Source organism: Ceratotherium simum, chromosome 8 (assembly GCF_057802395.1).
Source record: "Ceratotherium simum simum isolate JZ-2026a chromosome 8, ASM5780239v1, whole genome shotgun sequence".
NCBI lineage: Eukaryota > Metazoa > Chordata > Mammalia > Perissodactyla > Rhinocerotidae > Ceratotherium > Ceratotherium simum.
This window is the reverse complement of record NC_141907.1, coordinates 52,942,806-52,970,065: the sequence shown is the minus strand read 5'-3', so window position 1 is coordinate 52,970,065 and position 27,260 is coordinate 52,942,806. Positions and strand designations below refer to the sequence as shown.

At 34.7% G+C, this 27,260-nt stretch overlaps 1 long non-coding RNA gene across 1 annotated transcript in view; it reads left to right on the top strand.

Annotated features, from left to right (window-relative positions):
- Positions 1-20,906, top strand: part of LOC147916464 (uncharacterized) — a 178,615-nt gene extending 157,709 nt beyond the window's left edge. The window contains exons 8-9 of the long non-coding RNA XR_015552934.1: positions 16,956-17,105; positions 19,036-20,906. This is a non-coding gene — a long non-coding RNA (uncharacterized LOC147916464). The remainder of the gene's footprint in view (positions 1-16,955; positions 17,106-19,035) is intronic.
- The last annotated feature ends 6,354 nt before the right edge of the window (positions 20,907-27,260 follow it).

Sequence of the window (27,260 nt, the reverse complement as noted above, 5' to 3'; positions counted from 1 at the left end):
TGAAATCAGAGAGTGTGATTCCTCTATCTATGTTCTTTTTTTATCAGGACTGCTTTGACTATTCAGAGTCTTTTATGGTTCCATACAAATTTTAGAATTTTTTGTTCTATTTCTGTGAAAAAATGTCATTGGAATTTTGATAGAGATTGCATTGAATCTGGAGATGACTTTAGGTAATACTAACATTTTTAAGAATGTTAATTCTTCCAATCCATGAGCATGGACTATCTTTCCATTTCTTTGTGTCTTCTTCAATTTCTTTCAGCAATCTGTTACAGTTTTCAGTGTACAGGTCTTTTACCTCCTTGATCAAATTTATTCTTAGGTATTTTATTCTTTATGTTGTGATTGTAAATGGGGTTGTTATATTGATATCTGTTTCTACCAGTTGTTTATGAGTGTATGGAAATGCAACAGATTTTTGTACATTAATTTCATACCCTTCAACTTTACTGTATTCATTTATTGTATCTAATACAGGCATATCTCAGAGATATTGCAGGTTTGGTTCCACACCACTGCAATAAAGTGAACATCACAATAAAGTGAGTCACACAAATTATTGGTTTCACAGTTCACATAAAAATTATATTTACCTATACTGTAGTCTATTAAGTATACAATAGCATTTTGTCTAAAAACAACAATGTACGTAGCTTAATTAACGCTAAAAATTGCTAACCATCATCTGAGACTTCAGCAAGTCATAATCTTTTTGCTGGTGGAGGGTCTTGCCTCAATACTGATGACTTCTGACTGATCAGGGTGGTGGTTGCTGAAGGCTGGGGTTACTGTGGCAATTTCTTAAAATAAGACAACAATGAAGTTTGCTGCATCTATTGACTCTTGTTTCACAAATGATTTCTCTGTAGCATGTGATGCTATTTATAGCATTTTACCCACAATAGAACTTCTTTCAAGATTGGAGGCAATGCTCTCAAATCCTGCTGCTGCTTTCCAACTAACTTTATGTAATATTTTAAATCCTTTGTTGTCATTTCAGCAATCTTCACAGCATTCTCACCAGGAGTAGATTCCATCTCAAGAAATCACTTTCTTTGCTCATCCATAAGAATCAACTCCTCATCTATTAAAGTTTGACCATGAGATTGCAGCAATTCAGTCATATCTTCAGACTCTACTTCTAATTCTAGTTCTCTTGCTATTTCTACCACATCTGTAGTTTCTTCTTCCAGTAAAGTCTTGAACCCATCAAAGTCATCCATGAGAGTTGGAATCAACCTCTTCCAAATTCTAGTTGATATTGATGTTTTGACGTCTTCCCATGAATCACAAATGTTCTTCATCACATCTAGAATGGTGAATCCTTTCCAAAATGTTTTCAATTTACTTTGTCCAGATCCACCAGAGAAATCACCATCTATGGTGGCTATAGCCTTACAAAATGTGTTTCTTAAATAATAAGACTTGAAAGTCAAAATTACTCATTGATCCATAGGCTGCAGATTTGATGTTGTGTTAGCAGGCATGAAAATGACATTAATCTCATTGTACATCTCCATCAGAGTTCTTGGGTGACCAGGTGCATTGTCAATGAGCAGTAATATTTTGAAAGAAATAATTTTTTCTGAGAAGTAGGTCTCAACAGTGGGCTTAAAATATTCAGTAAACTATGTTGTAAACAGATGTGCTGTTATCCAGGCTTTGTCATTCCGTTGACTGAGCATAAGCAGAATAGATTTAGCATAATTTTTAAGGGCCCTAGGATTTTCAGAATGGTAAATGAGCATTGGCTTCAACTTGAAGTCACCAGCTGCATTAGTCCCCACAAGAGAGTCAGCTTGTCCTTTGAATTTATGAAGCCAGGCATTGACTTTTTTCTCTAGCTATGAAAATCCAAGATGGTATCTTCTTTCAATATAAGGCTGTTTTGTCTACATTGAAAATCTGTTGTTTAGTGTATCCACCTTCATTAATTATTTTAGCTGGATCTTCTGGATAACTTGCTGCAGCTTCTATATCAGTAGTTGCTGCTTCACAACCAATTTGTAAAAACTGTGGTAAACAAAGCACAATAAAATGAGGTATGCATGTAATTTTTTGCTGGAGTCTTTAGGGTTTTCTATGTATAAACATGTCATCCACAAATAGCGACAGTTTTACTTCTCCTTTCGAATTTTGATGTTGGTTTTTTTTTTTTTTTTGTGAGGAAGATCAGCCCTGAGCTAACATCCATGCCAATCCTCCTCTTTTTGCTGAGGAAGACTGGCCCTGGGCTAACATCTGTGCCTATCTTCCTCTACTTTATATGGGACACTGCCACAGCATGGCCTGACAAGTGGTGTGTCGGTGCATGCCTGGGATCCTAACCAGGGCCGCCAGCAGCAGAGCGCGTGCACTTAACCACTACGCCAGGGGGCCGGCCCCTGAATTTTGATGTTTTTTATTTCTTTTTCTTGCCTAATTGCTCTGGCTAGGACTTCCAATACTACCTTGAATGAGTGAAAAGGGTGGGAAATCTTGTTCCTGATTTTGGAGAAATAGCTTTTAGTTTTTGACCTTTGAGTACAATGTTAGCTGTGGGTTTGTCATATATGGGCTTTATCATGTTGAGATAGTTGTCTTCTATACCCATTTTATTGAGTGTTTATCATAAATGGATATTGAATCTTGTCAAACGCTTTATCTGCATCTATTGAGAGGATATGATGTTTATCCTTCATTTGTTAATGTGGTATATCACATTGATTGATTTTGAGGATATTGAACCATCCTTGCATCATTGGAATGAATCCCACTTCATGATGGTGCATGATCCTTTTAATGTATTGTATTCATTTTGCTAATATCTTGAGGATTTTTGCATCTGTGTTCCTCATAGATGCTGGCCTATAATTTTCTTTTTTTGTGTTACCTCTGTCTGATTTTGGTATCAGGGTATTGTTGGCCTCATAAAATGAGTTAGGAAGCATTCCATCTTCTTCAATTTTTTGGACGCGTTTGAGGATAGGTACTAAATCTTATTGGAACATTGGGTGGAATTTACCAGTGAAGCCATCTGGTCCTAGGCTTTTGGTAGGTTTTTGGTTAATATTTCAATCTCCTTACTAGTGATCAGTCTATTCAGATTTTCTGTTTCTTCATGATTCAGTCTTGGAAGATTGTATGATTCTAAGAATTTATCCATTTCTTCTAGGTTATCCAATTTGTTAGTGCATACCTGTTCATAGTTGTCTCTTAAAATCCTTTGCACTTCTGTGCTATTCATTGTAACTTCTCCTCTTTCGTTTCTGATTTTATTTAAGCCATCTCTCTTTTTTTCTTAGTGAGTCTAGCTAAAGATTTGTCAATTTTGTTTATCTTTTCGAAGAACCAGCTCTTAGTTTCGTTGATTGTTTGTATTGTCTTTTTAATCTCTATTTTATTTATTTCCGCTCTGATTTTGATTATTTCCTTCTTTCTAATGACTTTGGACATTGTTTATTCTTCTTTTTCTAATTATTTTTGGTGTAAGGTTATATTGTTAATTTGAGATTTTTCTTGTTTATTGTGGTAGGCCTGCTGTAAACTTTCCTCTTAGTACCACTTTTGCTGCATCCCATAGATTTTGGTATGCTGTATTTTAATTTTCATTTGTCTTCAAGTATTTTTTGATTTCTCTTTTAATTTTTTTGTTGACTCGATGGTTGTTCAGTATTGTATTGTTTAGTCTCCACATATTTCTGATTTTTCTGCTTTCTTCTTGCAGTTGATTTCTAGTTTTATACTGTTGTGTTCAAAAAAGATGCTTGATATGATTTTAATCTTCCTAAATTTATTGAGCTTGTGTCCCCAAATATGGTCTATACTTGAGAATGTTTCATGTGCATTTGAGAAGAATATGTATACTGCTGCTTTTGGATGGAATGTTCTGTATATAACTATTAAGTCCATCTGGTCTAATGTTTCACTTAAGGCTTATGTTTCATTGTTGATTTTCTGTCTGGATGATCTATCCATTGATGTAAGTGGGGTGTTGAAGTCCCCATTACTATTGTGTTGCTGTCAATTTCTCCCTTAGGTCTATTACTAATTGCTTTATATAATTTGGTGCTCCTATATAGGTGCATATATATTAGTAAATGTTATGTCCTTTTGATGGATTGTCCCTTCTCTCATTATATAATATCTATCTTTATCCCTTGTTACCTTTTTTGGCTTGACATCTATTTTGTCTGGTATAAGTATGGCTACATCTGCTTTCTTTTGGCTGCCATTTGCTTGAAGTGCCATATTCTATCCCTTTGCTTTGAATTTATGTTTGTCTTTAGAGCTTATATATGTCTCCTGGAGGCAGCATATAGTTGTCTGGTTTTTTAATCTATCCAGCCACTCTGTGTCTTTTGATTGGTGAATTCAATCCATTTACATTTAGGGTGATTATTGATATCTAAGGACTTAGTACTGCCATTTTCTTTTATTTTCTGGTTGCTGTATATCTCCATTGTTTCTTTTTTTTGTCTATTTCTATCAGCCATTTTAGTTTAATGGTTTTCTATGATGATGGTCTCAGGTTTCTCTTTTTATGTTTCATGTCTCTGCCCTGGGTTTTTGTTTTGTGGTTATGATGAGGTTTATATAAAACATCTCACAGTCCTTTTTCTGCTTATAGCATCTTATCTTCCTATACAGATTTTGTCCTTTTCCTCTTCCTTTTGTTTTCGTTGTCACAAATTATCCCTTTTTATGTTATGAGTTAATTATCAAATTTAAATAGTGATAGTTATTTTTAACATTTATTTCTCTTGAAACTTTATGCTATAATTAAGTGTTTAACAACCTGTTGGGATAAAGAGTTGCAATTTTCTGATTCTTTCTGTCTATTTATCACCTTGCTCAAAGTTTTGTGTACTTTTGCCTCTTTGTTTCAGGTACAAGAGCTCCTTTCAAGATTTCTTGTGAGGCAGGTCTAGTGGTAATGAATTCCCTCAGCTTTTGTTGCCTGGGAAAGCCTTTATTTTTGCTTCATATCTGAAGGACAACTTTGCCAGACAGATTATTCTTAGATGACAGTTTTTATCTTTCAACATTTTGAGTATGTCATTCCACCCTCTCCTGGCCTGTAAAGTATATGCTGATAGCCTAATGGGGGTTCCTTTGTAGGTTATTGTCTTTTTTCCCCTGGATGCCTTTAAAATTTTTCTTTATCATTGACTTTTGACAATTTTAATATAATGTGTCTTGGAGAAAGTCTTTTTGCATTGAGATAATTAGATGTTCTATTAGCTTCATGGACTTGCATATCCAGTTTGGGAATTTCTCAGCTATTATATCTTTAAATAAGCTCTCTCCTCCCTTTCTCTCTCTTCTTCTCAGATACCCATTATCCTTATGTTACTTTTTCTCATGGAGTCAAATAGTTCTCATAGTTTTTTAATTTTTTTAAATCTTAGTTCTCTCTCCTGTTCTACTTGAATTATTTCTAGATTTCTATCTTCAAGCTCCTAATTTTCTCTTCCATATGGCTTGCTCCATTTCCAATGCTTTATAATGCATTCTTCATCTCATTTATTAAGTTATTCAGCTCCAGAATTTCTGTTCGGTTCTTTTTTAGAGTTTCAATCTCTTTGGTAAGGTAGTCCCTTCTGTTCATTAATTTTTATTCCTGAGCTCATTGAATTGTCTTTCTGTGTTTTCTTGTATCTTGCTGAGTTTCTTCATGATAGCTATTTTGATGTCTCTATCAGTTAGATCACAATCTTCCATGACTTTAAGTTTGGTTTCCGAAGAATTGTCATTTTGTGGTATCATGGTACTGTGGATTTTAATAGTGCTTGCTGAGTTGTTCCTCTGCCAGTGCATTTGAAGTAGTGGACATCATTCTAGTTTAGGGAAAGCTTTTTTTACTTTGATTCTAAAAGTTCAACAGGTCTTTCAATTAGAGGTCTTTCTTTTATTTTTCAGTAGATGCTGCTATAACACAAGTTCTTGATTTCTCTTACCTGAGCTGCCTCTAGCTATATTTGAGAGTTAACACTTTCTATCCTCCACTGTCTCTGCCAGAGGTGTCACTGGTGCCCTCTTCATTGCTTCTTCTGCCTTGGGGGTTGCTGGTGCCTCACCACTAGTGTGACTGCAGTCATTGGCATTGCCACTGGGGGCACAGGATGGTGAGTGCCTCCGCTGTGCCCAGGTTTGTCTGGGTCGTGGGCACCACTGCTGTGGCAGGGGGGCAGAGACTGGGTCACAGATGCCTCTGTCACATCTGGGGTTGTCAGGTTCACTGGTGCTACTATCATCATCAGGAGCAGGGGCAAAGGTTCAGTCATCACTGTGGCAGGAGGGACTAGGGACACGGGCCTCACCACTACTGCTGCTACCCAGTTCCCTGTGGCTATCTCCTTAGGGGTTATTTAGGGGTTCACATTCCTTCCATCTTCTGAGGCCTCAATCATTTAGAACCTCTGCATCTGGCCACAGCTGGGGAAAGAGGAAGTACAGAAAGCACACTCCTTGTCTAACCACTTTGTGCCAGAAGTGATACATAATTACTTGCACTTAGGTTACATTGGAACCAGTCAGGTGGCTCCTTTTAGATTCAAGGTAGTGAGGAAGAGAAGGGAGCTGGGAAGTAGTCCCTGGCTGGGCATCCATTTCTCAGCAACAATTCTGCAGTACAGAATTGGACACACATATTTGGTGGAAAGCTAGCTGTTTCTGCCTCAGGAACCAAGTTGATTTGTGGAACTTTTGGAAAACATTTGTACTTTTGTATTCCATATAGTATAATTAAGAAGCAACATCAGAAAAATCAAACAGCGTTTCATAATTGTTGATATTGTTGGCAGAAATATTAAAATGTTATGCACTTTTAAGCTGAAATCTTAATCCATTCACTTCTGAAAATACCCATATTTTATGCTGCATGCTGTTTGTTACATGTACGTGAACCAACTATTGATAGGGCCACAACAGTGGTTTTCAACACTGGTTATATATTATAATCATCTGTAGAAGATTTAAAAAATGCAGATGTGTGGACCCTTCCATCAGAGTTTTTGCCTCAGTTGACCTGGGGTATGGCTTTGGCATTAATATGTTTTTTTTTTTTATTATCCAAAGAAAATATCAGTGTAGAGTAGGATAAAGAGCAACTAAATAAAAGTGTTGCCTATGTGGCAAAAATTTATTGTTTATCATCACTCTTACCATTATCATGTAGATTTGAAGGAGTGACTAGAATATGTAGACATAGACGGAAAGCAATGCTACTTATCTCAGACACATATTGACCTAATTAGGCCTCATTATCAACATGATCCTATTCAGCTATACTGAGAGGCATCAAGTAATTGCCTACCAGATATTGTTATAATGACAATTTGCAATTTAAAGCGAAAGCTTTTGCAATTAAAAGCATAATAAGAGAACCAATACACATTCAGAATAGCAATACAAATAAATTATTTGGCCTCTTTAGATGACATAATACTGTATAAAACTGTGGCCTATTTATTTTAGGCAGACACAATGCATATACACACACAATCTCTCCTAGAGGCACAATAATAAGGTACATCATAAAACCATCCCAGATTTCCTAGATTAATTGGGCTTATCCAGGTTAAATGAAGAGTCAGTCTTCTCATTCAAGTTGATAGTGTCCTACTTCCGTTTTTTTTTAAATTTTTTTAATAATTTTATTTATTTGTTTATTTATTTTTCCCCCAAAGCCCCAGTAGATAGTTGTATGTCATAGCTGCACATCCTTCTAGTTGCTGTATGTGGGACGCGGCCTCAGCACGGCCAGAGAAGTGGTGCGTCAGTGCACGCCCCGGATCCGAACCCGGGCCGCCAGCAGTGGAGCGCGCGCACTTAACCGCTAAGCCATGGGGCCGGCCCCTGCCACGTTTTTATTCAATCTGAAAAGAACAATTTTGAGAATGTCTTTGCACATATGCAGCTGCTCCAACAATAATTCTCCCCAGACTATAGCCTGAAAAAAGATCTAAGATGGAGGGACAGCATGTAACCAGGTTGCTCTGTGCAGTATCCATTCACCTACACTACCATGAATGTTCTTCATGGAAATATAGGAAGGGCATCCATCCAGAGGTAAAAACATTTTTAATTTGAAGAATCATGAATGAAGTGCCATATACTTACATTTTATAGCACGTGCTATGGTCTGAATATTTGTGTTTCCCCAATATTCATATGTTGGAATCCTAATACTCAAATGTGATGATATTAGGAGAAGGGGACTTTGGGAAGTACTTAAGTCATGAAAGTGAAACTCTCATTAGTGGGATTAGTGCCTTATAAAAGATGCTCCAGAGAGATCCCTAGTCCCTTCCACCATGTGAGGACACAGCAAAAAGGTTTGGCTTTGAACTAGGAAAAGGGGCCACACCAAAATGTGACAATACTGATGCCTTGATCTTGGACTTCTCAGCCTCCAGAAACGTGAGAAATTTCTATTATTTATAAGCTACTCAGTCTGTGGTATTTTGTTATAGCAGCCGAAATGGAAAAGACAACGCCAATAAATAGTTTTTAGATTCAAGTCTTGTGGAAGTTCTATGGAAGATTAAAACTTTATTTCAAACAACCATAACATGATTAAGCAATTTTGTTTTGTTATCAATGATAAAGATGTGACATAAATTTACCCCAAGCAAAACTGGTTAAGAGAGATTTCAATCTAATGCCCTATGATATTTGTCCTTCACTTCTACCAGAACCTCCTTTTCCAGGTGACAAAAAGATAGGCAGCTACAACATTACTCTAGGCCTTTGTTAAAAATGGATGTTTCATGAACATAGCTGCTGTTTCTCTCACAACAACCAAATGTTGACAGCAACTTTTCACTTACAAGTATTTGCCAATTGGTATATACCTTAAAGCCCTTAGAACTTACTTTGCTTTCTTGCAGTGTATGAAAAAGTTAAAAATCTGTTTCAGGCTATCAAGCTTATCAAAGTAGATTGAATTTCTGCAAGATTCTCAGAGGACATTTTGAAAGTACTCTCCTTTCCTCAGTATATATAAACTTTTTACTAAATGGGACTACTTTATTGCTGCTATTAATCTATTAATTCTCCTTCAAACAGTAATTTCCTTCTTGGATTGACAATGGTAGTAGATGAAATTCATTATAAAACTAATTATAGGTGAGGCTTTTCTAGCAGGGGTCTAAAGACTAAAATAAGAAACAAAGTGTTAAAAAGAGGTGATTCCATGCATATTTCCTTCTTGGAGTTCTCTTAATTCCTTCCAGGGGCTCTGTTTTCCTTTTTTCATTTTCTCCTGGGAAACTTACTAGAATTTGGAATTGAGGGAATTGTTCCATAAGTCACTGAACATAGACGCTGATTCAAAATTATTTAGAAGCTAAAATGTTTTGGCCTTTTTTCTTAGTAAAGTCTTCTCTGCCAAGCACTTCACTTCTGAAAATGGAATATCCCTTGCCTTATAGGTTTTCACATATTCATTTTCAAATAAGCTGGAGATGATTTTACAAACACTCATACTAGACTGTAGTTTTTCTTCTTCGGCTAGCAAACATAGGGCTTTGTGTTTATCCTTTCATTTCCCCACACATGTGGACGGAATATTATCCTCAGACTATTGTTGGCACATTTATATTTGTACTGTAAAGTCAAAGTTACAACAGTTAATCTAAAAGGTCAGTCCACGAAGGATCATCTAAGTCAAAGTTTAGCATATAGGAGTCAAAGATCATGCAACTTCCCTGCTGGTCCCTCTGTCAAACCATGCTTACTGTCACAAGGTTGTATTCAAAGAGATGGCATTAAGAGACTAGGGTAGAGTCAGTTGAATTGCCAGGACAGCGCGGGATGTGACATACCTGCTGTGCATTCACAGTAAACCAACTGGCCTATTTAATGCCGCATTTTAACTGTAATACTAGGTCATGGTATGCATGGAGTTTAAAAGTCTCTTTGTTTTTAGTAAAATGTCTTTCCACTAAGTAGCTAAGCATGCTGTTTGGATATTATTTCACTTATTCTTACGATATTCTTGTGATGAAGGCTTGGCTCATGATCCTTACCTTGTGAATGGAGGAGGTGTCAAAAGATAAAAGGACTCATCAATTGCAAAACTGAAAATGCAATTCATGAGAATATTTGTTCATGATCAATGCTCTTTTCCTACAGTTGTGTTTCAATTCAGAAGGGCATAAAGATCATAATCCATGCATGTTTAATGTTTGACTCCATTTGCCTATATCCATTTTTTTTTGTCTTCAGAATAATCTCTATATCTACTGATATTATTAGTGCAGCTAATACTAATAATTGTTTTTTACATAGAAGCTGTAGAAAGTCAACTAGTGAACAGAGGCCTTCTGAAAAATTTGAAGGACAATGTCTAAGAGATATTTATGATTTCTAGAGATTGGACTACTTTAATACTTTTTAGAATTTATAGTACAAAGTATAAAACCATTGGTTTCTGGAGCTGGCTCATATTAGCTCACAGAGGCCATTATTACATTTTCAGGAATTTTCCAAGTATAAGCTGGTTATTAGTAACACATATATTTAAATAAATTTTATTGAAAAAAACTTATTTCCTGATTATGTTACTACACTTTACTGTTCTCCATGCTCTATGCCTTTTGTATCTGCATGTATGTTTGAAATACCCTATGACATTCTGCTACTGAGCATCTCTTCCCAGCTCCTCTTTCGGTGAAATCACTTTGGTAGTTTGAAATCAGCCATGGTGGGAGTATTTACAACACTGAAATCAGCAAATTCTGCAAATCAGGGCTTGATTTATTCATCATCTAAACCAGGGGTCAGTAGACTACCTGTGGGTCAGCTGCCTGTTTTTATAAATAAAGTGTTATTGGAACATAGGCACAGCTGGCTGCTTCTGTGTTCTAATGACAGAGTTGAGTAGTTACAACAAAGCCATATGGCCGGCAAAACTGAGTTATATACTATCTGACCCTTTAAGAAGAAGTCCGCAAAACTCTGGTCTGGACTTAAGAAAGCAATGGAGAAAATGTTAATAATGTAGGTGGAATTTAAAAGTGTGATGTGACTTTGGCCATTACATTGTGGATAGCAGAAAAGAATGAGAAATTCTTCTTCCATTATTTGAAAAACTATTATTCAATTCAGCAAAGAAGTCCCTAACATCATCGATAAAAGAGTAAAGTTCCAGTGCAATGTCTTATTTCACTTTCATCTTGCTTATTAAGGTAAATAAAAATATCCACCAACATTTCTCAGAATTACCTTCATTAATCTCTTGCAACCACAGTGGCTGAGAATACAAGAACTTAGCAAAAATCAACAAAAGCATATTGAGAGAATCAATTGGCTATATGGAATTTAGAATAAAGAGTACTGTATATTACATTATTAGTATATTGTGTGCTATACAACATTTTTATCTGTAAAATTTATAATAAACATATGTATATGCATATGTGTATATATTTTTATGGAGAGCTGATGTTATCCATTTAGCAGGACACTACTGCCTAAAGCTATGTGACTTTACCTCCCTTAAAACTACTTCAGAGATACCTAATTGTGTTATTATAGAATTCTACAATAATAGCTACTATACAAATACCTAATATAAGGTGTAGTTTTATTGTGCATTATTTTTGTCTTTTAGTCACCAAATAATTTACAAAATTGGCTTTACATGAGTTTATCCTCTTTCAAATTGAAGTTATTTGAAGAATTTGGAATTAAAATATTGGCGAAATTTATACACTGAAAGGCTTGATTACTGTACTGTGAGGATGATATTACACTCATTGCAATTTTAAAGAAAAAAACATATTTCTAATTTTGATACAGCTTTCAATATATTGGTCCAATTGTTTACAGAAAGGCAATCATTTTAGACGTTTTTAAAAGAATTATCAAACACCTCCTCTCCTTTTTATTTATTCATTAATGGGTAACACGAAAGGTATAAACAGCCTGGAAGTCACCGTTTAGTATATGGTCTTATGTAAAAACAAAAAATCATCTTTCTCCATAATCAAGAAGTAAGATTTATTCTTTTTATTTAACAAAATGTAAAAATCACCTCATTAATAGTTTTTCACTATAAAGACTGAATTACTTCCTCAATTTGTTAGGACTCCAAGTGGAGTCAATAATTTCACATTGTCTGAAAGAAATTGAAGGAGACAGACTATAATCTAGAGCTGTATAATTCAATTCAGCATTTCAAAGAATTTTATATTCAGCATGAACCTACAAAGCTTACATGATGAGTACTTCAGTTGTTGAATTGTGAGTATGATATTCTATAGTGTATTTCAGAAATTAGGTTTTGAAGCTTTAATGAAAAGTAAATTTCAGTATTCTCGATTATAGCTACTGAACGTAATAAGAGAAAAAGTTGAAAGCAACAAAAACTAAAAACAGCTTAGTAATATATTGTTGAAGTAAACTGAAACTAAAACAGGTTATTCCAACTAGTTGGTGAAATTTATATCTGTGAATTAAAGGGAACAGAATGTCAATAATAGAGACATTCTGAGAAATAATAGAGACATTAATAGAGAAAATTGATGAAGAATAGAAGGAAACACTCGGAGAGACTGAACAATACAGGAGCAACTTAAGAAGTAATTTTTTTCCATAGAGCAGTGGAGGCTAGAGAACTGGGAAGTGAAGGATTGTGTCTACAGGAATGCAGGGATGTATTTGTCAAGTTTTGCTGAAGAATTAATGAAAGACTGGCTTAGGAGTTGATATCAGTTCAGGGGAGTTGAGCTGACACAGGAGTTCCCCATCCTGGTCCCAAGACTGCCACACTGAGTGTTCATCATTCGGGATGACCCTCTATTTTGTCCTGTTCATATTTAGTGAGAACCTACAGAATCTGATTGGAGTACTACCCATGCTGCCATGTGGGAGGCGAGTGTCACATGAACAGGGGCCCCAGGCTAAGTCAGAAGGACAGGATATTTCCCAAAGATTTCAAGGGGAGAACATGAATCACACTTGAGAGGTGCCAAAATGAAGATGTGAAGATAAGGCAGAGGGAATGAGGTGATGCCCAAAAGAAATTGAGCAATAAGGTCTAGATGCAGTAGCAACAGTAGATTGGAACAATTGGCTCACATCTGGATCACAAACACAATGAGTGTGTTAGAATTTGCTGGTGACTGATGCAGGTGGCCATTTCAGCCTACGGAATCATCTACGGGAACTTTAAAAACCATGACGCTCAGGCCACAGCTCAGAACAATTACATTAGAATATCTAGACGTAGGACCCAGGCATCTACATTTTTTAAAGTTTCCCAGATATTTCCAAAGTGCCACAAGGGTGAAGACTCTGTCTTAAAGGAACTTAAATAACTAATTGTTAGAATAACCTGGGAGCTTTGGTGTACCAATGCTTAATTCCTTCCCCAAACTGATCTTCTCAGAATCTTGGGATAATGCCCCAGAATGGGGATTAGTCAAGATCCAGGACTTTGTAATTTAGACAGCAAATCACTGTGTCTCATTCTTTTTCACTGAAGTTGTTTCACTGTGTGACAATAAGAAAATTAGCCTCAGTAAATTGAGCAAACTATGAGAATTCTAAAAAAAGTGACAGTAATAGTTTACTTCATAAAAGCTATCATACTTTTCTTCACATTTGAACTTTACACTTGACTTACTAAGTTTTAATTTGATTACCCCATGCATAAAAAAATGTATTAAATACAGATTACCACTTCAGATATCATTATCGTTATAATTTTCATGCAAAAAAACCATTTGATTAGAAATTTTTAATGCCAAGAACATGACATTTTTTAGTGCCATGTAGATAAAACAACTAAAATAGAAACTCCCTAAAACCAATTCAACCAAGAGGATTTGATTCCTTCAGCCCCCAGTTTGTAATTATTCATTGTCAGGAAAGTCAAAGCATGTGAGTAATACCGTACTTAAATACTCAGAAAGGAAATTGTTGCCTAAATAATTAATGCACTGAAAGGTTAAATTTAATTTGAAAGTAGATGATTTTCTCTTGCCAGGGTTACAGACATTGAAGGTGAATAGTCTCCTGACAGACTTCCTTATTGTGGGAAAATTAACGCTAATGGGTAGCTTCTTTGTGTCATGCAGATTCACTAATATAATTTCTGCCTAATAATTAATCAACTGTGAAGAAAAAAACTGATTTTTTTACTTTAAAATTTAAGAGAACTTAGAATAAAATTAGAATGGAATTTTTAAATTGATAAAAAGCAAAGGAAAGCACTGTAACAGTACATGTACGCTGAAACTTTTCATTGAAATTTTAGGAACAAATAAATAATAGAAATAAATATAATAAGATTTTTCTTTCTGAGATAAAGGTAATTCTGATCTTCACTTTAAAATATTTTTTGTAACTTCTTTGTTTATTCACAAAGTTTATTTAAAGATAAATGGTTTATGTTGGTCAATTTAAAGAAAAATTCCACAAAATTGTAAATATAAGACTCTAGTTAAAAGAACTACTTGAAGGAAAAACACGCTAACTGTATCAAAGTGCATCAAAATTTATTGGTGAAAAGCATTCCATCCAAATGTTAAAAATACCTTTTGTTCATTTACTGCACTTGTAGCACATTTTATTATGTTAATATAAGTTGGATGGAGAATAGTTAAAGAAGTAGTTTGATTTGTCGGGTGTTAAGAATTCCATTTATGTGATATTAAAGAGTATGGCTTTACCTTTCTCAATTAAAAATGACTGTTTCCTTACTCTAGGCAGTTTTAAGTGTAAACAATGGAACACACAAAAAATCATTAACTAGGGCTCATAGAGGCTAGTTATTTTGCAGTAAGTGTCATAGTGTGAGGGGAATATTCCAAGGTGCCTTCATCATAAAATTTTTTTTCTAACACAAGTTTATTTTCAAACAGAAGAGGTTGGTCTATACAGTCATGCACCACATAATGACATTTTGGTCGATGAGGGACGCATATATGGGTGGTCCCATATGATTATAATGGAGCTGAAAAATTTCCATCGCCTAGTGACACTGTAGCCATCATAATGGTCATAGTGTAAAGCATTACTCACGTGTTTGTGATGATGCTGGTAACAGCTCCATGCATATTACTGCCCCTAAAGACCTTACAGTGGGACAGGGTACGGAGGTGAGAGGCAGTGATACTGGTGATCCTGACCCTGTGTAGACCTAAGCTAATGTGGTGTTTGTGTCCTCGTTTTTAACAAAAAAAGTTTAAAAAGTAAAAACAATAAAAAAAAATTTAAAAGTAGAAAACATATAGAATGAGGATATAAAGAAAAAAACATTTTTCTACAGCTGTACAATGTGTTTGTGTTTTAAGCGAAGTATTGCAAGAGTCAAAAAGTTAAAAAAAATGAAAGAGTTATAAAGTTATAGTAAGCTAAGGTTAATTTATTGTTGAAGAAGGAAAAATATTTTATAAACTTAGTGTTGCTTAAGTGTACAGTGTTTATAAAGTCTACAGTGGTGTACAGTAAAGTCCTAGGTCTTCCCATTCACTCCCCACTCACTCACTGACTCACCTGGAGCAACTTCCAGTCCTGCAAGCTCCATTCATGGTAAGTGCCCTATATAGGGGTACCATTTTTTATCTTTTATACTGTATTTTTACTATACCTTTTCTATGTTTAGATACACAAATACTTACCATTGTGTTACAATTGCCTACAGTATTCAATACAGTAACATGCTATATAGGTTTGCAGCCTAGGAGCTATAGACTATGCCATATAGCCTAGGTGTGTAGTAGGCTATACTATCTAGGTTTGTGAAGTACACTCTATGATGTTCACACAATGCTGCAATCACCTAACAACACATTTCTCAGAACATAGCTCTGTTGATAAGCAACTCATGACTGTATATTATTTTTCTACTGACCTTCTTAATTAACTCCTTAATGAAAAGTCATCAGTTAATCATGAATTGATTTAACTATCAATGAAAGCTCTTTCTGATCTTGAAAGGTAACCGGTAACTATTTGTCATTTTAGTTATGCATTAGGGTAAAGAAAGTTTGGAGATATACTAGACTGAACATAAAGACTTCACGGTTTATTGTCCATAAACAAATGTCCCATTTAAAGTCTAGAACATTTTACATTCATGAAGGCGTATTAGGAATTATGACCTGTATGTTGGTATAGAAAAATGTGTCATAATTTAAAAGAATATCTCATACTAATCACTTGTAAAGAGAAAATATTTTTTTTTGGATCTATCACTCTTTGTCAAAACTAACTTCATGACACATTTCCCACTAAAAGAAATCCAAGTGCTATTTATGCTATGCTGAGTTAGAATGCCATCAATTTCTACAGGTGATTATTTGCTGAAAAAAATAGTAAATGGGCCACATCATTAAGATTATTATTTTTATTTCCATATGAATAATATGCTAAAGAAATTCCCTTGTTCTATTTCACTGCTATATGAACCAGTGAACCTACAGAAGTTTCAATGGCTTCCAATTTCTAAAGCTTCTGTAAGGTCATTTTGAAATGGATGAGTTAGCAAACATCTATGATAGATAGCCTAGGGGGACATAACCTAACCATTCACTAGTAACAGCTTGAGAGCTATGAAAATTGAGCAATTACCTGAGGAAATGCTTTGTGGAGCCATGACCTTTGTCCCTTGTTGTCTCCATGGAGACTAACAGAAAAATGAATCATGTGTACTAGCTAAATAAATGTTGATAAATATTATGGGGAGAAAAGGACAACCATGATAAAATATATCAAAAATTTTTTCTGTTACTTATAAATCTTTGGTTGGTAGTTATCTACTTTATAGTTGGAAAAATTGAGGCCCACATCAGGTCCTCTTGATGTGTATAGAATCAAATAACAAACTAAGAAAATAGCAAGTATTTTAAATTTACACTAGTGATCTGTCCAGTGGGTTGTACCACCCTGATTACTAGGGATGGATATATCAATAATTATGTTTGTAAAATATGTTTTAATCAAATCGTTTTCCACAGGGCGTCGTCTTTACCACTCGAATCACCTCCATCATATATGTGTGTGTGTCCAGCATCCTCTTTTTCTTCCGTCTCAAAAGTTTATCCACATCAACACGTAGAGCCCACAGCTCTAGAAGGAGAAAGAAGCCCACCTATTCCCCAAAGCAGGTGAATCAATGGATGGCGATCAATAAGTTAGCAGATATTCAGCCAGATTTCTCTCTCATTTCTATTCTCAGGATTACTAAATTAAGAAAGCAAGAACAGCTGCTCTCAAAGACATACTGAGATTTTACTAGAGGGAATGGAAAGGAAATGCAGCTTATTAAATTTCTTATTAAATCCACTATCTCATTCTCATTTGATCAATTAACTTTTAAAAGCTGGGCAACAGATATTTAGCAAGTGTTTAAGAGTGTTTGTCACTTTACAAATTGAGGTGGCTTGGCTGAAGCAAGCATTTATGCATATGCATCAACATTAGAGATTTCTGTAGTTTTGTAACTTTCTGTGCTACTTTTTCTCAGATTCTTGAAAAGATAACATGAACAATAGCTATATAATTTTGTAAAATACAAAATAAATTTGTTCCCTCTTTTCTTAAAAGGGTTATATAAAGAGGTATCAGATATTGACTATCTATTAATTTTTCCTGATCACTCAGCTCCTATTCTTCATCGTACACTGAGCCGAAATAGGCAGTGCAACTTACTTTCTCCTTTTCTAGCAGACTTGTGGTGACATAAATTAAGGAAGTCCCTCTTTCATTATACTGGCAGTCATGGTATTCAAAATTCAGAGATTCAATTCAGGTCAAAAAACTTTAGGAAAGTAATCCATCATAAACATTTTCTTTAAAAAATTTGCTTAGTATAGCATGATATAAATCAGAAAACTTTCAAGAACCATTATTCTAATTGTGTTCTCAAAAATTACAAGTGAAAAAAAATTAAAAAATGAATTATTAGGTAAAATTTGTCTCCCGTCATGCATCACTCTTGCAATACATAATCCTCTTTAAAATAAGTAGTTCATTCTGAAGAGGGGGAAAAAATAACACTTGGGATTTTTTTTAAATTGATTTGATAAGCTAACTTCAATGTAATTAATACATTAAGACATTTTAAAATGCATTTTTAGCACAGAGATTATTAACAATGAAATCATTTCAGCCATCTACTCAAAGATTTTGTACTAAAGAAGTTCTCCAAGCGTTTGGAAGTCCACAAAAGAAAGCCCTATCTGAAGCAAAGGCTAATACTTCCATTTTAATATCTTGCTTGAGTCTTTTGAATTAAAATTTATATCATTAAATAAAAATCGTCACTTTAGCATAGTTTTCCAAATGCTGGTGAAATGTATTGCATACTTCTGTGGACATATTTGAAGTAACGTACACATGATATATTGATTTTTGTGCTTTTAGGCTTCTGATAGTTCACGGGTAGAGTATTTTGGAGAAAATGGAAAATTTAATTTTATAGTTTGAGTCATAGCCGCCATTGGACATTTAAAGTGCATTTCCTCTGTGTGGTGGTACATAGTGATGTTAATTTCAGGAAAACTCTGAAGACATACCTTTTGTAGTTTGTAGTATGAGTAGTAGCTGAATCAAGAGAATGGATGAGAGGATGCGGATATAGGAAAGTCAGAAGCAAAGTAAACCAAGAACTGCACCCTAGGAAACATCATAATTTAAGTGCTTGTCTAAAAAAGTAGAGCTAGAAAATGGTCTTGAATAGCAGAGGAAAGAGGATTCAGATAAGTACCAGAGAGAAATGCTGTCACGGGTGATAAGAAGGGGATGTTTTCAAGATGAGAAATGGTCACAGTGTCAGCCGCAGAGAAGATGCCAAATACATTAAACATTGATCATTCAATTAAGGAAGATGATACTGGTAAACTTTACCAGATGATTTAGAGACGAGGTGACGACAAGATTACTTATTTGAAAGAACGGATGTAACAAAGTGGATATTACCCTTGGTGACGTTTTCATTCATGACCTTCGTTGAAAAGTAAAGAAAGACATATAACAGAAGTTAGAGGGGTACTCAGGACCTCGAGAGATAATGGGTTTGTTTGTTTGTTTGTTTAGGTGTCAGAATGGGCCAAGGCCCCAGAAAAGATGAGAAGAAATGGACTCAGAGATCAAGTGGAGGGATTATACATGATCAAGCTAAAGTACCTCTCATCCTTGGAAACTAGAGGGAAAAACAAAAACTAGTGAGAGTGAGAGGAGATACAGAAACATTTGGAGTCGTGGAGGTGGAAGGATGAGAGATTCCACGCCTTATATATGCAATTGTTTCTGCCAAGCCAGAGATAAACTTCACTGTTGAAAAAGGGACAGTGGCTTGGCAGATGGTTTAGGAAGAGTGGTGAAGGTCTGTTGTATGTCCTGTGGGGAACGGATTTTAAGATTGCAGAGGTAAAACCATTCTAGGAGATTGGCCCCAGGGTACTGCTGTGGAGTGGTTTGCTAAAATGAAATGCATATAAACAGTGATGATATCAACGAAGTGACTTTTAATTTAATGGAATTAAACTGCCTAAAGTAGTCATTGAAGTCATCTATGTTAATAAGAATAGTTTATAAAGATCTTTGATTGCATAACTTGTAGGTAGAGTTCCTACAAGCACTTAAGATTTTTTTTTTTTTGGTGGGGAAGATTAGCCCTGAGGCAACATCTACTGCCAACCCTCCTCTTTTTGCTGAGGAAGATTGGCCCTGAGCTAACATCCTTGCCGATCTTCCTCTATTTTATACGTGGGACGCCTACCACAGCATGGCTTGATAAACATAAGTCTGTACCCAGGATCCGAACCCACAAACCCCAGGCCACTGAAGCACAGCACGTGAACTTAACCACTATGCCACCAGGCTGGCACCATATTTTGATTTTTGCTACATAATCTAAGGAAAAATAACTTTTCAAATAATTTTACTTTCAACCTGGGAACTAATTCTTAATTTACAAAACGTAATAGCTTATATATTCTCATTTGCATCTAGCAAAATGTTTCTGTCCCTGAAGCTAACATAACCTTTTAATATTTTAGTAGGTACAACTACCACTTATTTAGCAATCACTAAGTATCAGACACTGTATTAAACATCTTACAAATAATCCTCAAATAAAACGTCAATCCTCATATAAAGCTTAATATGTTAATAATTATTATTCCCATTAAAAAAAATGAAGAATCAGAGTCTGGAGAGGGTAAGACATTTACCCAGGTAATATAGCTGCTGAATGTTGGAGCCAAGACTCAAACAGAGACCTATCACATCAGAATGTGAGCACTGTACCATTTGATATGCTGGTTACAACAGTGCTGCTAAGAGAAGACCCTCAGGATGCTTCGCCAGAAAAAGAGTTTCATGGGAAAAGCAATATGCGTATTCTTGCCAGGATATTGCCTAGGTTAATTACGTTAGGAAATGTTCAGAGATTTCCTACAGACACTCTGAGCTCTTCCAAGGAATTTGAACAGAAAATCCTTTTTTAAAGAAAAACTTTGAATGAATACTTGATAGGAAACTTTAGCCTGGAAATATTGAAATGCTATGAAGTAAAAATTATAAGAAAAAGGAAGAGGTGTAATACAATAAGTAGTCTCACATGATATTCACAGTAAAACATTGCCTGCAGTCAGGTTTTTCTGCTATGGATACCATTCTAACTCACTAATTTCTGGAGAGGAATAGATTATCTTAGAAGTTGAAAGAGAAAAGAGAAAAAGGAGAATACCTGAGGGTGTCATGTTGGCTGTGATAATACAAGTTAAACAAATATAATTCAGGGACTGCCAAAGTTATGATGTCTTCTAATCTGTTTTTTCCTAGTAATTTCACATTTTGTTGATATTTTTCTTACATTAACAGCTTTATTTATCATTATTCTGAAATATTATAATCTTGAAGGAAAAAGCTAAATACTCTGTTTTAAAATTTCAGGGATTTATGGCAATATAACTTTGTATTGTGTTATTCTGTTAAAATAGGAAGTGCCCCCAAACTTGGCCCAACATATTTTAAAACACTATTCTTCTACGTTAAACTCTTCCACAGCCAAGTGTGGAGAATATAGCAGAGAATATATGTACTAATCCTCATTCCATCTATTTCCAGTGTTTACAGTGATACACTCTGCCAGTCCCCAAACATAAGTAACAGAATCCAGAAACGCACTTAAATTCCCTTTGCAAAGAATAAAACTTGATATTCAATGAAAGCAGATTCTCATCTTAGCTAAGCCTTTATTTCACCTCTGAGAAATAAGCTGGGTAAAGCAGAAACATTTATGCTAACAAAACTGGTTACAGTGTCAGCCCGTTGACATTCAGGATCCCCCCGTAGTCATGGTTGTTGCCACAGTGCTGCCCTGCTAATTAATTTCCTTGCCAGGTCACAAGGGACCACTTAGGGAAGAGCGAAATGGTTTGCGCCCTTCTACCCTGGACCGATAAATCAGTGATCACGGATTGTTTTTAAACCTTTTAACATTCATTTCAGAAGTAATTCCACACTCAATAAAGATTTTATTTTATATTTCTCTGTATTGTTAGAATTTTTCATTTACAATGAGACAGAACTTGAAATTACATTTAACCCATTCTTGCAACAACAGAACAAAATGAAAACCTGCCATACTTTGGTTTTGCCTTAGTCTTATCTTTGGGCTAAAAATAATCCTAAGGAAAATGCCATTTTCTTCTTGCCTAGAGACGAAGGCAGATGGTACTGAGTGCATTTGGTTCTTCCAGCAACAGTTTTCTATAGCATTAGCAGTAAATCTACCATTGGCAATCTACTGTCTATTTAAATCTATTTAATTTACATTTAACAAGACACCTCTTATTCTTGTGAGTTAATTAAAGACTTAGCGACTATTAAAAAGATACTAATTGAAATGCAATAAATAAGATAACTGAGTTGGTGTGTAATTAACCAAATTTACATAAGTAATAAACACCGTATTGCAGTCTTCTAGAATGGAGTTCAACAAATGCTGATAGTCTAATCTCATACAAGAGGAAGTGTCTCAGTTTTTAATTAGCATAAAACAAAATAGCAGTGGCAAATTAATTGTATATAATTTTTTTAAGTAACTGCCACAGAATAGTGTAACTATGCTTTACGTGGTCTCTTAGCATTATGGTAATCCCTGTTAAATTGTCAATGAGTCTTTTCAGGAAGAGAAATAATTCAGATAGGAGGGAAAGGATCATTCTCTCCTTCATAGGAGCTGTCAATTTCTATGGCCACCATGGTTAGTTACTTTTTGTGTCCCTAGTTGACCCTACATATGCCCCTCAACGCTGTCTTCCACATGTCATTAGCCTCATTTGAGAAGTTTCTATAGGACTGTCACAGAACAATCCCAGCTTCCTAGGAAATCGAGGTCCCTCCCAACTCCCGAACTTATGATAGCATGTACATTTAAAATACAATTTAATAGAAAATGTATAGTTTACAATTCTTAATAGAGTTTCAAAAGTAATTCCTTTTTTTTTTATTCAGTGTCTGTGAATCTGTCCGTAGAATATGTTAATGCATCGTAAAATGAGGCTTAAAAGCTCTGTTCTGTGCTATTTTGGTGATGTCACATTCCTGGTTCAAGTAAATGGTCATCGTATATTCTGAAAACAGCACAGATGGAAAAGCGATAGAAGACCAATGGTGAATCCAAGTACTGTAGTGTTTACTGTGGGTTATAGGAAAACGTGGTATGCTCTGATGTTTATTAGGTGTATTCATGGTTTTCTTTTTGCTAAATTATAAATCTTTGACAAGCAGAATCTCTGAAAATGTTGCATTTAGAATGTTATTTTTAGAAGCTTTCAACCCATATGCAAATTTTCTCCATTTAAATTCTTCATGAGCGTTTTCATTTGCTTTACTTAAAAGAAAAATAAGAGTTTTTCCTTTGTAAGAGAAGCTTGCAATATAATACTTGTACTGATACAAGACCATGTTGTAATTAATAGATCATTTGGTTCAAGACTGACAAAAGATTTCTATGATTTAGTTCTAAGGTTATTGCTTTTGTCGTCTAGTTATTGAGTCTTCATTCTCATTGAAGGTAGCAATAATTGGGTTAAAAACCACACAAAAAACAACCTCTAAGTAAGATGGATTTAGAGAAAACAAAATAAAAACAAATACTATTATATTCTCACTGGAAGGTATCTCTTAAACAGCACAGTGATTGAATATATTGACAGTTTAAATAGTAAAAGTAATTCACTGGAAAGGGACCAGCTGAGATATTTATTTCTAAAGAATTTACTGTACTTTACAAAAAAAATTTAAGAAATGACAGTATTACATGCTGAAAATATTTTTTTTTAAGTGAGGCTTAAACCTACCAAGGATGATCTGTTACTACGATTGAAATTATAAATTAAATTGCCAGTGTGTTCACCTGACATGTAATGATGTAATTCAGAGGACCATTATCCTCATCCTAAAAATATATTCCAGTCTTCATAAAATGATGAAAGACAAAACATGTTTTCGACGGCAATAATAGTTTTTAGAGCTTTCTGCCAAATGTGAGAATAATAGCATTTTTCTGAACTATTTTTCCTCCTTGTTTGGTTTCTTATCAGCATTTTCTATATGGACATTTCTTGCTTTCGATAATAATTTATTTGGCAAAAAGCCCCTTTTTCAGATTATTTATAAAGATTGGAAAGATTTATAAAGATGTTACAATTGAACAGTACAAATATATACACTTAGATGTCTGTGAAAAAATTAGTCAACATAGTTAAAAACAATGAGTTGAGAGATTTGAATATATATGAGTTTTGGTGTGTGTGTGTATGTATGTATCTATAGATAGGTCATCCACCCTGTCAGTAATTGGGATGGACTCCATGAAGTTGAAGGCGCCTTCCTCATAATTCGTAAACCATACATCCAAGCATTTCTAACTCTTCTCACTGCCTTTCCTCATTTGGAAGCTTGCATACACTAAGCCAGAGGCTCTCAAACTGTGATTCTGCTGCATATACGTGTTCTGCTATTAAATTTACACAAGGAGTATTTTTCCAAATTCACTGAAAAGAAAATAAGAAATAACATTTTCTAAATTAAGTCCTATTATTTTTTCTTAACCCTTTGTCATCCGCTATGAGAGCTTGCCACTACATAATGAATGATAGAGTAACAAATGCTAACAGAAAAAGTATAAGCATGTTCCGAATTATAGAGCATTTTGTTACAGCAAGTGTGATTTCCACTTGCCTTTATGTAATATAGGCACTTTCTGCCTGTAAAGATGATTTCTATTTTGAATGCTGAAATCCAGTATATCAATATTGCCTGGTGTTGAGCGAAGAACGCATTGCCTTCCAGATGCTCAGCCACATGAACACTGAGAATTTCTGTGCTAAGCTTTTAATTTGATACTTCTTCAGTCTCTTCATTTGCCTCATGTTTTCTTCCCTCCAGAATGCTGATTTACATTCTTGCTGTTATGGATTGAAGCAAAGTAACTCTACCTATTGTCTCTGTCGCTGGCTCTAACTTAACTGTTCTGCCTAGGGAAAAAATGTAAGCATTTCTCCTCACGCTCATTTCTCCAGAAAAGAAAACTGTCTGAGGATCAGATATCTGCCCCCCACATCTGCTCCTATTTTCCTCTTCCAATATAGAAAGAATCTTGGATGGAGTTCTCTGGGAACAGACTCTGAGGCAGAGATTTGTATGCAGAAAGTTTATGGGGGATACTCTCGGGAATAACATCTTGGAGGAGTAAGGGAAGGAAGCAGGATTGTAGGGAGGAAAGAACTGCAATGCAATTCCAGTAATGGCCTCAGCATTTCCCACAGGGAACTCTGGAACGGGGATGACCCATCAGAAATGTCTGAAATTCAGGCATGAGCCTGGGGCCTTTTACTCCCACTTCTGATGGGGTCTTTGGATGAGTGCTATCCCAAGGGAGATGCATGTCCTTGGGCAAGGCAGCTCCCTTTCACCTTCCAAGGCAATTCCCTGGAAGAGATTAAATGGTGAGGTGCCAATAGCCAATATTCCTGGCAATGCAAGCGTAAATACTTTGGTCCCAGAGGCGGGACTGTGAGTGATGTATCAAAGCGTTCAGTTGACTCTATTGACTAGAGTAAGTCAGGAAAGTTTGCTGGTCTTTCACGTAACTAATTGCTATGACATAACTTTCTGTGTGAAGATAGTGCTATTTTTGTAAAACTGTTAAATTTTTTAAGACAAAAAATAGTTCTTTTTAAGTGTTTAATACATTAGTTTTGAGCATTTATATGCAAATATATAGATAAAAATAGACACAAATGTGGTTATATTCTTATGAAATTAATGCTGGCATTTTAAAAGGAAGTCCCAAGTTCAGGTTATAGCCAATAACCAGATAACATTAGATTCTATCATGTGCAAAATAGGTGATTTTTTCTTAGAGGTGTTTTGTCCTCAAATATTATCTAGATCAACTAAGTATTATATTAAAAATGCATTTTATCCTTTTTTGATCTCATGCATAAGGAACGTAAAATCTAAGATAAGAAAATCTCAAATATTATTTATATCTAAATATTAATTATATTGAATTTTAAATAATATATTTAGAAAATAGTAATCATTGTTTTCTACCTTAGAAATGTTTAATTGGAACCAAAATTAGGGAAAACTACTTCAGTATTATAGCAGGATACATGAACATGGATTTATTCTTAGAACTTTTATAAACCCTATTATAAGAACTAAAATTTTCTTATAATTTTCATTCAAAATTGTTGTTTCTATTGCACTCTGGTTAGCTAAAATCTACGAGCAGTTGTGTCTATTTTAAGATCTATTGTTACAAAATAAGGAAATCTTATGATATGGCCACACATTTTTTAGCATAATTTTGATTTGTACCATATTACTTTTCTCTTCTTGCTTTCTTGTAACCAAGTGAGAAGATTTCTACCTCAAAATAAAAACAGCATATTCCATCATTTGTAATGAAATAAACCTGGTATGGATTCTACTGAAGTTAGTGTAAATGCTGACTATTCATTTGTCATTTATTCAATCAAAAATATTTATAATTCACCTATTATGCACATTGCATCTGGCCCCAACCTGTTGGAACTTTGAAAATCTACGAAGGAATTATGTGTCTCAGAAAGATCAGTGGAACTGATGACTAGTAGATTCACTTGATTGAAGATCCAAATTAATTATTCATTATTATCTAGAAAATATAGAAATTTAATAAATTGAATTATATATATACTTATATTAGTATTATTTAGTACCTAATAATTTGTATTGTTTATTCATTTATCATGTCATTGATTTTGGTTTGTAAAAACACTCTACATCTGGTAACCTTGATGAGCAAAGCGTTGTACTAATTTGTGGTGGCATCTCATTCATACTCCTGCCCTAGACAATGGTACTATAAACAAAAGTAAACAATTCCAGGCAAATGGTAGTAAATTTACAGTTTAAAATTTTGCCAAAAGTCAAAGCTATTAAAGCCTCAGGCTGTTCATTATTGTGTCAAGTTGAAGTTGGAACAGTTTCATAGTTTTCCAGTCATTTTGGAGCAGTAATCTGGCAATTTACTGCTTGAATACTGAAGTGTCACTTCTGAGAGTACCAGTACTACTAGCCACAACTCATAACTGGAAAAGCCAGACTTCTTCTAAGTCAGAAATGCATTTGTGTGTTACATTTACAATATGTTGGCACTGGCATTTATAGGATTTAGAAAATTTTATGTTCTCGTACAATTTATACAGGTAACAGATTTATTCATCTTCTTTTTCCTTTTTATATGTAATATCAACTTAGGTGATACCACACATTAAAGTCCATTTTTAATTATATAGTAGTCATTCCTTATTCTAGCTTTAAGGAAAGGAAAAGTAGACAACATATGTTTAAAAAATCAGATCATAATAGGAACTATTTTACATTTTGAAAAACATGATGAGCTTTTCACCTGCCAGAAATGTCATCTACAAGTGCTCTATTTAACACAAGTGTATTCTGCAGTAGGAAAACTGGCACATTCAGGAGTTAGGCACAAGTCTTCTATGAAATGTTGAGACTGCTTGTCTCATCTTCTAGAAAAGGCTGCGACAAGTTTACTCTCCTTGTCACTACAGGATCTGGAGTAGCAAATGGAAATTAATTCTTTTCAGGGGACGTTTACCGTAGAACAATTGAAGAAATTTCAATTAATGAAAAGGACCATTGGCTAAGAAAATATAGTGGCTAAGAACATACTAATTTTATTATTTTGCTCTAAATATTATGTTTTATAAAAAACATTCATAAACAGG